The sequence below is a fragment of the Geotrypetes seraphini genome, chromosome 9, assembly GCF_902459505.1.
Source record: "Geotrypetes seraphini chromosome 9, aGeoSer1.1, whole genome shotgun sequence".
Lineage (NCBI taxonomy): Eukaryota > Metazoa > Chordata > Amphibia > Gymnophiona > Dermophiidae > Geotrypetes > Geotrypetes seraphini.
Genome location: NC_047092.1, coordinates 114,102,421 through 114,113,102, shown reverse-complemented (window position 1 = coordinate 114,113,102; position 10,682 = coordinate 114,102,421).

The following is a 10,682-nucleotide window of genomic DNA, read 5'->3' as shown; positions in this document are numbered from 1 at the left end:
GTGGTGGGATGTTATCAACCTACTTGATGTTACTGGCTGTTGTGAGAAATACTGTCACCACATTCTTTGCCAATGACTGCAAGTGTAGATCAAGTTTATTTAAAAATTTCTTGTATTGCCTAATCAGACTTCTAGGTGGTGTATAATAATAAAAAATTATACAAAATTAATAAAGAGGGACATCACTAGGGAGTGTTAGTTCAGTGAGCAGATTTAAAAAACAAGACGAACGCCAACAAAAGGGAAGCTAATAATAAGGTGATGGTTAAGGTGAGTGTGCAATTGTTTTATGAAAACATGAGTCCCAATCCTGTGACTAGGATGGGAATACATGCATACTATGGGCCTATGTTTACCACATAGAAAGAGTACCCTCCCCAGAACTATGAAAATGAGTTATCAGCAGCCCTGGAATCTCCTAGAAATTATAACATAAAGCACAGTTACTTACCGTAACGGGTGTTATCCAGGGACAGCAGACAACTATTCTTACATGTGGGTGACGTCATCCATGGAGCCCAGATGAGGACAGTCTCGCAAGCAGACTTGCTTGAAGAAACTCAGAAGTTTTGATTCTGCCGTACCACATATACGTGAGTGCCTTCCCTCCCAGCACAGGGTGCGTCTCCTCAGTTCAGATAGCTAGCAGAGAAGCCAACCAGGGGAGATGGGTGGATTGTGAGAATAGCTGCCTGCTGTCCCTGGATAACAACTGTTACGGTAAATAACTGTGCTTTATCCCAGGACAAGCAGGCAGCCTATTGTCACATTTGGGTGACCTCCAAGCTAACCAGAATGGGATGGTGGGAGCGTTGGCAACTTAGGAGAATAAATTTTGTAATACTCTCTGGCCAAAATGGACATCCTGTCTGGAGAAAACATCCAGACAATAGTGTGAAGTGAAAGTATGAACCAAGGACCAAGTAGCAGCTTTGCAAATTTCCTCAATAGGTGTAGATCTGAGGAAAGCTACTGAAGCTGCCATTGCTCTGACTTTATGGGCTGTGACTTGACTCTGTAGTAATCCAGCCTGGGCATAGCAGAAAGAGATACAAGCAGCCATCCAGTTGGAGATGGTACGCTTAGAGATTGGATGTCCCAACTTGTTTGGATTAAAGAAGTTGAGGAGCAGTTCTGTGTGGTTTGGTGCGTTCCAAATAGAAGGTCAAAGCACGCTTACAGTCCAGAGTATGAAGAGCTGATTCTCCAGGATGAGAATGAGGCCTTGGAAAAAACACTTGAAGAACAATGGATTGGTTGAGATGAAATTCTGAAACCACTTTAGGTAGGAATTTAGAATGAGTACGAAGGACCACCTTGTCATGATTTAACACAGTGAAAGGTGGATCAGCAACTAAAGCTTGTAGCTCACTGACTCTTTGAGCAGATGTGAGGGCAATGAGAAACACCACTTTCCAAGTGAGATACTTCAGATGAACCGTAGACATTGGTTCAAATGGAGGCTTCATCAATTGAGCAAGAACAACATTGAGATCCCAAACCACTGGAGGCGGTTTGAGAGGAGGCTTGACGTTGAAAAGACCTTTCATAAATCTGGAAACCACCGGATGAGTAGAGGGGTTTCCCTTCAATAGGTTGATGGAAAGCAGCCATTGCACTGAGATGGACTCGAATTGATGTAGACTTGAGATCAGAGGTGGATAAGTGTAAAAGATAATCTAGCACAGAAGATAAGGAGGAATGTTGAGGCTCCTTATCGCGAGAGATGCACCACGTAGAAAATCTAGTCCATTTTTGGTGGTAGCACTGTCTAGTGGTAGGCTTTCTAGAAGGCTCTAAAATGTCTCTTACAGGTTGAGAAAACTGAAGAAGAGTTATGTTGAGAGATACCAAGCTGTCAGGTGTAGAGACTGCAGGTTGGGATGAAGTAGAGATCCTTGACTCTGTGTAAGCAGAGTCAGAAAAACTGGCAGAAGATATGGCTCCCTGCTGCTGAGTTGAAGTAGAAGGGAGTACCAAGGTTTTCTCGGCCACCGAGGAGCAATTAGAATCATGGTGGCATAAGCGTTCTTCAATTTGACAAGAGTCTTGAGAATGAGAGGGAACGGAGGGAATGCATACAGAAAGAGATTTGTCCATTCCAGTAAGAAAGCATCTGCCTCGAGGCAATGAGGAGAATATATCCTGGAGCAGAACTGAGGCAGTTTGTGGTTGTGGGGAGCTGCAAAGAAATCTATCTGAGGGCATTCCCCACTGTGAAAAAATGTGATGCAGAGGCAAGGAATGGAGTGTCCATTCATGAGGTTGCAGAAGACAACTCAATCTTGTCCGCTAAGCAATTTTTCGCCCCTTGGATATAGACAGCTTTTAGGAAGGTGTTGTGGCGGATTGCCCTGTCCCAAACCTTCAGAGCTTCTTGACAAAGGGAGAAAGATCCCATCCCTCCCAGTTTGTTGAGATAGTACATGGGGACTTGGTTGTCCGTCCGAATGAGGACTACCTGGTTGTGAAGATGTTGAAAAGCTTTGAGAGCGTTGAAGATCGCTCTGAGTTCCAACAGATTGATGCGACACCGACGATCCGCACTGGTCCAGTGGCCTTGAGTACGGAGACCATCGAGATGAGTGCCCCAAGCGTAGGTCGAGGAATCTGTTGTGAGGACTTTCTGGTGGGGGTGGGGGGCGTTTGAAACAGTAAGCCTTTGGAGAGATTGGAAGAGAGCATCCGTCAGCGAAGAGATTGCCTCAAGGAAGGAGTGACTGCAATGTGTTGAAAAGTGGGTTGCAAGCCTGCATCCACTGAGATGCCAGGGTCCACTGAGAAATTCTGAGGTGAAGTCTAGCAAAAGGAGTCATGTGTACTGTGGAGGTCATGTGACCTATTTGTACCATCATGTGTCTCGCTGAGATTGAAGAGCGGGAAGACCATGCATGACAGAGTTGAAGGAGAGCTTCCAGACGTTGTTGCGGAAGGAATGCTCTGAGTTGGACAGTGTCCAGTGTAGAAGGATTTATGGTTCACTTAGCAGTATTATAAACACGTTACAACTCTGTTAAGTGGTCTAGAGAAAACCATAACCTCTTATTCAAGTCCAAATATCATGGTCTAATTATACGACACAAAACCCAGGCTAATGAGAAATATCTTTATTATGAAAATAGAAAAATATAATTCACAAGCCAGCTGCAGAATCTAAATATTGTTCAAAATATCTAATTACACAAATGAAACTCAGTACATGATTGTCACAATCTAATGGTTAGACAACTAAGTAAAACTTCTTGTTAAACATACACACTATTCCTTATAATAATAATCCCTGATTAGCAAATGATTATATTATCACCCAGGTAACTTTTCAACCCTTTACCTTTATCACATTGATTCCTATCTAATTCCCAAGCTAATAAAAGTAATTTCCGTATGCTCACCCTTAATTAGCCTCTCCGGCACGATTAGGTGGAAGAGAAAACTTTTTGTCAGCTGGAAGACGTCAGGAATACCGTTGAAAAAGTTACACGTGTTGAAAATCCTTGATGAGGCTATAAATCATCAGCAATAAGTTCCGTTTATCTGTGCTAAGTTCAGAACAGTTTTTAAATGTCCGAATTTCTATCTCTTAGGCAGAGAATCACACGAGGTAACTTACAGGTCTAATTATTGAAAGAAAAAGTTTACAATTAGAACATCTGTGAGCAGATCTGAGCTTCCCCGGACCTTATCACAGACTAACTAATTATTAATTAATTAGCACCTTTCTTTTCTTGAATCTCATCAGATGACTTCCTCGGACCAATCCAGAAACAGAACTTGATGAATAGCCTTTCTGTATAAAGTATCATATATGCTGGAAGACCCAGGGCCGTTAGACAGATAAGAACAGAATAATTTCTTCAAGATTCACACTGTCCCATTATTAAAGCACAGATGAATGCCCTTGAATAGCAACATTCGGGTACATCCCCATAATGCATCAGGCAGAAACTGTAAAGCAGTGTACTTCTTACTTCTTGCAAAATTCATCCTGGAAAGTTGCTTGCAGAGAGATTCTTGAAACAATGGTTCAGGCTTGGTGACATCATAGAGGCCTAACCTTCAGGTGTGAATACGGAAATATCCCTACACCAGAACAGCTCCGATGAATTGTAGATTTTGAGAGGGCTGAAGTTGGGATTTGGGAAAGTTGATTTTGAATCCCAAACTTTGTAGGAACCACGTAGTCCATTGGGTTGCTACTATAACCCCCTGAGATGTGGAATCCTTGAAGAGCCAGTCGTCTAGGTAGGGAAACACCTGAAGACCATGGTTCCTTAGAACTGCTGCTTCCACTATCAGGCACTTGGTGAACACTCTGGGGGATGAAGCCAGGCCAAAGGGTAGCACTCTATATTGATAATGCAGATTCCCCACCTGAAATCTGAGATATTAACGGGAGGCCAGATGAATGGGAATATGAGTGCAAGCCTCCTTGAGATCCAGAGAGAATAACCAGTCATTCTGCTCGAGAAGGGGATAAAGAGATGCCAGGGACAACATTCAAAATTTTTCTTTGACCAAAAATTTGTTGAGAGCCTTGAGATCCAGAATGGGTCACAGATCACCCGTCTTCTTCGTAACAAGGAAGTAACGGGAGTAAAACCTCCGTTCTGCTGTTCCAAAGGAACTGGTTCGATGGCATGGAGATGAAGTAGAGCTTGAGCTTCCTGAAGAAGAAGGGCAGTCTGGGATGGACTGAAAGGAGGAACTCTCTTGGAGGAAGCTCTGGTGGAACCTGAGTGAAGTGAAGAGAGTATTCTTCTCTGATGATTGATAGCACCCAGAGGTCGGATGTAATTATCTCCCATAAAATGATAAAAATGATGGAGATGACCTCCAATAGGGGGAAGAAAAGACAGAGACAGAACGGTGGAGGTTGTGCTCTGTTTTAAACAGTCAAAAAGGCTGTACAGCCTTAGGTGCAGCAGAAGACTGAGATTTCTGTTGCTTCTTATTCTGCTGTTTCTTGAGAGGCGGACGAGTGTAAGGAGCCGCTCTCAGAGCAAAACGTCTCTGGAAAATTGGAGGAGGACGTGCAGGCTTGGTAGTTACTGGCTTAGGCTTTGTTCTGAGAATAGATGCAAAGGATTTTTTATGTTCAGACAATTTCTTGGTGGCAGCCTCGATAGATTCATCAAAGAGGTCATTGCCTGCACAAGGAATATTAGCTAAGCGGTCCTGAAGATTAGGGTCCATGTCTATGGTGCAAAGCCAGGCTAGGTGGCGCATTGCTACAGAACAAGCAGTCGCCCTGGCAGACAACTCAAAGGCATCATAAGAAGACTGGAGAAGATGTAATCTGAGTTGTGACAGAGTAGCTATGATTTCTTGAAATTCAAAGTGCTTTTGTGTATCTAAATAGCTGAGAAATTTAGGAAGAAGATCAATGAGGAACTTGAAATAAATGAAAATTATAATTGAGGACTTTAGAGGACATCATGGCATTTTGGTAAAGGCGACGTCCAAACTTGTCCATGGTTTTCTCTTCTCTTCCAGAAGGAACAGTAGCATAAACTCTGGAAGGTTGGGATCTCTTCAAGGAGGACTCCACAAGCAGGGACTGATGAGACAACTGCAAATTCTCAAATCCTTTGCAATGTAGAGTTTTATACCTGGAGTCCAACTTGCCTGGAACAGCGGGAATTGCTTAAGGAGTCTCCAGGCAGCGTGTAAAAGTCTGAGACAAAAGCTTATGAAGGGGAAGCTTAAGTGATTCTGCAGGAGGTTGAGGAAGATGCATGACTTCAAGGTACTCCTTAGAGTATTTAGAACCAGCATCTAACTGAAAGTCCAAGTCAGCAGCCATCTGATGAAGAAAAGAAGCGAAAGACAGATGATCCGCTAATGCCTTGCCTCGAGAAGGACTTGAGGACCTTGAGGCAGCCTGGGTCGAAGATGAAGCTTCGGCAGGAAACGTCATCAAAAGAATAAGGAGACTTGGACGAAGCAATAGAAGCAGCTGAGTCCTCGAAGTCTGGAAGCGGAGACCTTGATCGAGGAGTCGGAGGTCTAGTAGAGCTGGAAGGTGTTGATCGAGGCTTAGTTGAAGAAGGACGCTCCTTAGAAGAAGAGCTATGCCTGCAGGTATGCCTCGAGGTAGGTCTTGATCGATGACGAGAGTGGTGTCTGGAAGCAGGTCTCAAGGATTGAGGAGACTTGGCTTCGGAGACAGAAGCAGACGTTGCCCCAAGGAATGGATGGGGCTAGAAGCTGTAGATCGAAGCTCAGAAGGCATCTCGAGGCACTTCCAAAGATTCTGCTCCTTGTATGGAGTGTGAGGATTCCTGTCGAGGCACTTGCAAAGAATCTACTCCTTGCTTCAAGGGCATAGATGCCAGACCAGACACTGGCAGAGACTCTGCTCCCTGCATAGAGTGTGTAGCTTCAGCCAGAGGCATAGGAAGAGGCTTGACCTCGCGGGATTCTGCAGAATGCCCAGGCTGGATTAGAGGAGCTAGCTTTGGTCCCATTTTGGTTAGGAACTGAACAAATTTCTGCTCTAACATGGTCTGGAAGGATGCCGGCAAGGATGGATCCGCGTCTGAAACTGGACCACCTGCTTTGGCTGGAGGTTCCAAAGTGGTAGTGGAAATGTGCTTCGACTTGGAAATCTTAGCAACCTTGATGACCACCGCTGGAACTTTCTGCTGAGCTATCTGATCTGAGGAACCAGGGAAAGATACAGCAGGTGTACTCAAAGCATGAGGAAGGCTTAATGATGCTCGAGGTTGGAGTCGTGGAGGCAAGAGTACCCTCGGTAGAAGGTGGACCTGAGGCCGCTTTTGAAGACGAGAGTGTGACTGAAGAGTCCATCCCGAAAAGCTTCTCCACTAAAATTTGAAGACATTTACAGGCACAATGTTGAAGAGTAGCACAGCGCTCACATGACTTCAGTTGATGGCCCAGCCCAAGGCAGTTGAGGCACTGACGATGTGGGTCCGTGAGGGAAATCGCACGCTGGCACTGGCTAAACTTCTTGAAGCTTGTTGCTGGCTGGGACATAGGAGGAAAAATAGCTGCCGTAAAGTCGAAGCCCCTGGGATGCGACCGAGCAGCTTGCCCCTCCAGTCGACCAGAAGAAATGAATTTTTTTTTAAACTAGAAATAAAGGAAGCAAAAAAACACAGCGATTTGGTAAGAAAACTAACACAAACCACGGTGAATGAAGGCCCGAAGTAAGTAAGTTAAATGCAGAGAGTCAAAGACAGACTTCTCAGCTCTGCGGAAAACTGAGAACTGAGGAGACTCGCCCTGTGCTGGGCGGGAAGGCACTCGCGCATGTGCGGTGCGGCTGTCTTGAAACTTCTGAGTTTCTACAAGCAAGTCTGTTTGCGAGGCTTCCGCATCCGGGCTCTGTTGATGACATCACCCATATGTGAGAATAGGCTGCCTGCTTGTCCTGGGATAATATCTAGAACCGCTCCAATGAACTGTAGATTTTGAGAGGACTGAAGATGGGATTTGGAAAAGTTGATTTCGAATCCCAACCTTTGTAGGAACCACGTAATCCATTGGGTCGCTACAATAACCCCCTGAGATGTTGAATCTTTGATGAGCTAGTCGTACAGGTAGGGAAATACCTGAAGACCATGGTTCCGTAGAGCTGCTGCTACGACCACTAGGCATTAGGTGAACACTCTGGGAGATGATACCAGGCCGAAGGATAGCAGTTTGAAAATGCAGAATTCCCACCTGAAATCTGAGGGATTGATGGGAGGCTAGATGAATGGGAATGAGAGTGTAAGCCTTTTTGAGATCTAGAGAACATAATCATTCGTTCTGATCTAGAAGTGGATAAAGGGACAACATGCGAAATTTGTCTTTGACCAAAAATTTGTTTAGCCAGTATGGGCTATAGATCGCCCATCTTCTTTGGAACTAGGAAGTAATGGGAGTAAAACCCCTGCTCTGTTGTTCCAAGAGAACTTCCTCGATGGCACGGAGATGAAGCAGAGCTTGAGCTTCCTGCAGAAGAAGGGCGGTCTGGGATGGACTGGAAGGATACTCTCTTGGAGGAAGCTCTGGTGGAATCTGAGCGAAATGAAGAGAATGTCCTTCCCTAATTATTAACAGCACCCAGAGGTGTAATGATCTCTCATCGATTGGTAAAAACGATGGAGACGACCCTCTATGGGGAGAGGAGAGGACAGAAGCAAAACAATTGAGATTATGTTCTGTGTGAGACAGTCAAAAAGCTCCAGTTGTTTTTTTCCTAAATGTATCTCTATTTTCTTTAAAGATTGTAGTTCACCCTCCTTTCCTTTTGTACTGGTAATTATTTGTACGTATACACTGTATGCTTATTTGTATAAAGTTGTTTTATTGCTTATTTCCCAATTTTAAATTGTCATATGCATTGAAGTATTTGACATTGCATGTACAACAATTTTTAATAAACTTGAAACTTGGGTGTAGCAGAAGGTTGAGGTTTCTGTTGCATCTGCTGTTGTGGTTTCTTGAAGGGTGCTCGAGTGTAAGGAGCTGCCCTTGGAGGATAATGCCTCTGATAGGATGGAGGAGGTCAAAAAAGGCTTTGCAGGAGCTGGCTTAGGCTTTGGTCTGACGATGGAAGCAAAAGATTTCTCATGCCCAAACAATTTCTTGGTGGTGGCCTCTATGGATTCATCAAAGAGGTCATTGCCTGCACAAGGAATATAAGCCAGACGATCCTGAAGGTAGGGAACCATATCGATGGTGTGAAGCCAGGCCAGATGGCACATTGCTATAGAAAATGCAGTGACCCTCGAGGAAAGTTCAAAGACATCAGAAGATGACTGAAGAAGATGCAAGTTGCGCCAAAGTGGCAATAATTTGCTGAAACTCTAAAAGCCTGTGTTGAGCAAGGTCTTTAGAGAAACCAAGGAGTATATCAATAAAATAAGTAGTAAAGATGAAATAATAATTTAAAACCTGGAGGCCATCATTGAATTTTGATAAAGACGACGGCCAAACTTGTCCATGGACCTGCCCTCTATTCCAGGAGGTACAGTAGCATAGACCCTGGAAGGATGACTCCTCTTCAATGAAGATTCCATAAAAAGTTGGGAGTTCTCAAAGCCCTTGCAATGTAGAGCTCTATACCTCAATTCCAGCTTGCCTGGAACAGCAGGGATAGCATAAGGAGTCTCCAGGTTTCGTATGAAAGTCTGAGACAGAAGCTTGTTAAGAGGATGCTTGAGAGACTCTGCAGGAGGTCAAGGCATACTCATGTCCTCTAAATACTCCTTAGAGTACTTCAATCCAGCATCCAATTTAATCCACCAGAGCATGGCCTTGAGAGGGACTCGATAACCTCGAGGTACCTCGAGTGGAAAACGAAGACGAGGCCTCTCTGGAGTATTGGTATCCCAGCGAACAGACAGACTAGGACAAGGCATTGGAATCAGCCGAGTCCTCGGGTTCTGCGATTGATGTCCTCGATCGAGGAGTTGGAGGCCTGGAAGAGCTGGAAGGCCTGGACGAGGTAGGCTTCTCTCTGGAAGAAAACCTGCGCCTCGATGTGAGGGCCTCCACCGGCGATGAGCGTGCTGCCTGGAACAGGTCTCGTACGAGGTCGAGACTTCGCCCTATACCTCGAAACGGGCAATGCCTTTGGAGAGAGTATGGGGCTGGAAGCTGTAGATCGGAACCCCATAGACTCAGTGGTTTGGATCGAGGAATCTCGAAGCACTCGCAAAGACTCGGCTCCTCATATGGAGTGTGAGGATTCCAGTCGAGACACTCGCAAAGACTCGGCTCCTCGTATGGAGTGTGAGGATTCCAATTGAGACACTCGCAAAGACTCGGCTCCTTGTATGGAGTGTGAGGATTCCAGTCGAGACACTTGCAAAGACTCAACTCCTTGCATACAGTGTGCAGATTCCAGACCAGACACTTGCAAAGACTTGACTCCTTGCATAGAGTGTGTAGATTCAGCTAGAGGCACAGGCAAGGACTCAACATCTTGTGAGCCTGCTGAGTGGTTAGGCTGGACTGCAGGAAGCAGATTCGAGGCAGGACAGTATTTGCTCAGTAATTGAACAAATTCTCACTCTAGACTGGTCTGGATGATAGCCTGCAATTGTGGATCCGAGTCTGAAACTGGTCCACTTGCTGAGGCTAAAGACTCCGAGGTGGCAGAGGAAGCATGCTTCGACTTGGAGAAGTGATGCTTGAGGATCACCACCGGAACCGTTTGCTAAGCTATCTGACATGAGGGAAGCTCAGGAGAAGACTTGGAAGATTTACTCGAGGTCGAGGACTTTCCAAACGAGGAAGGTCTGATGAGACTCGAGGTCGGAGTTGTGGAGGCAGGAGGACACCCCATAGAAGGCTTGACCAAGCCAGAGGTAAAGGTCGAGGGTCCACTTGAACTCGACGACATTTGAGGGCTAAAACTGGCTACACTTCTTGAAGCCTGTGACTGGTTGGGACATAGAAGGAAAGATAGCCGCCGCACAGTCGAAGCCCCCAGGCTGAGGGAGTGCGGCAGGCCCCGCCAGTCAGTCGATGAAAATAAAACTTTTTTTAAAAAAAATACATTAACTAAAAGAAAAACACAGCGACCTGGTAATAAGTAAAATAAAACATGAGCCACGGTGAGAAAAGGCACAAAGCTAACTAAGTTCAGTGCAGAACGTCAAAGACGGACTTCTCAGCTCCACGGAAAACTGAGAACTGAGGAGACGTGCCTTGTGCTGGGAGGG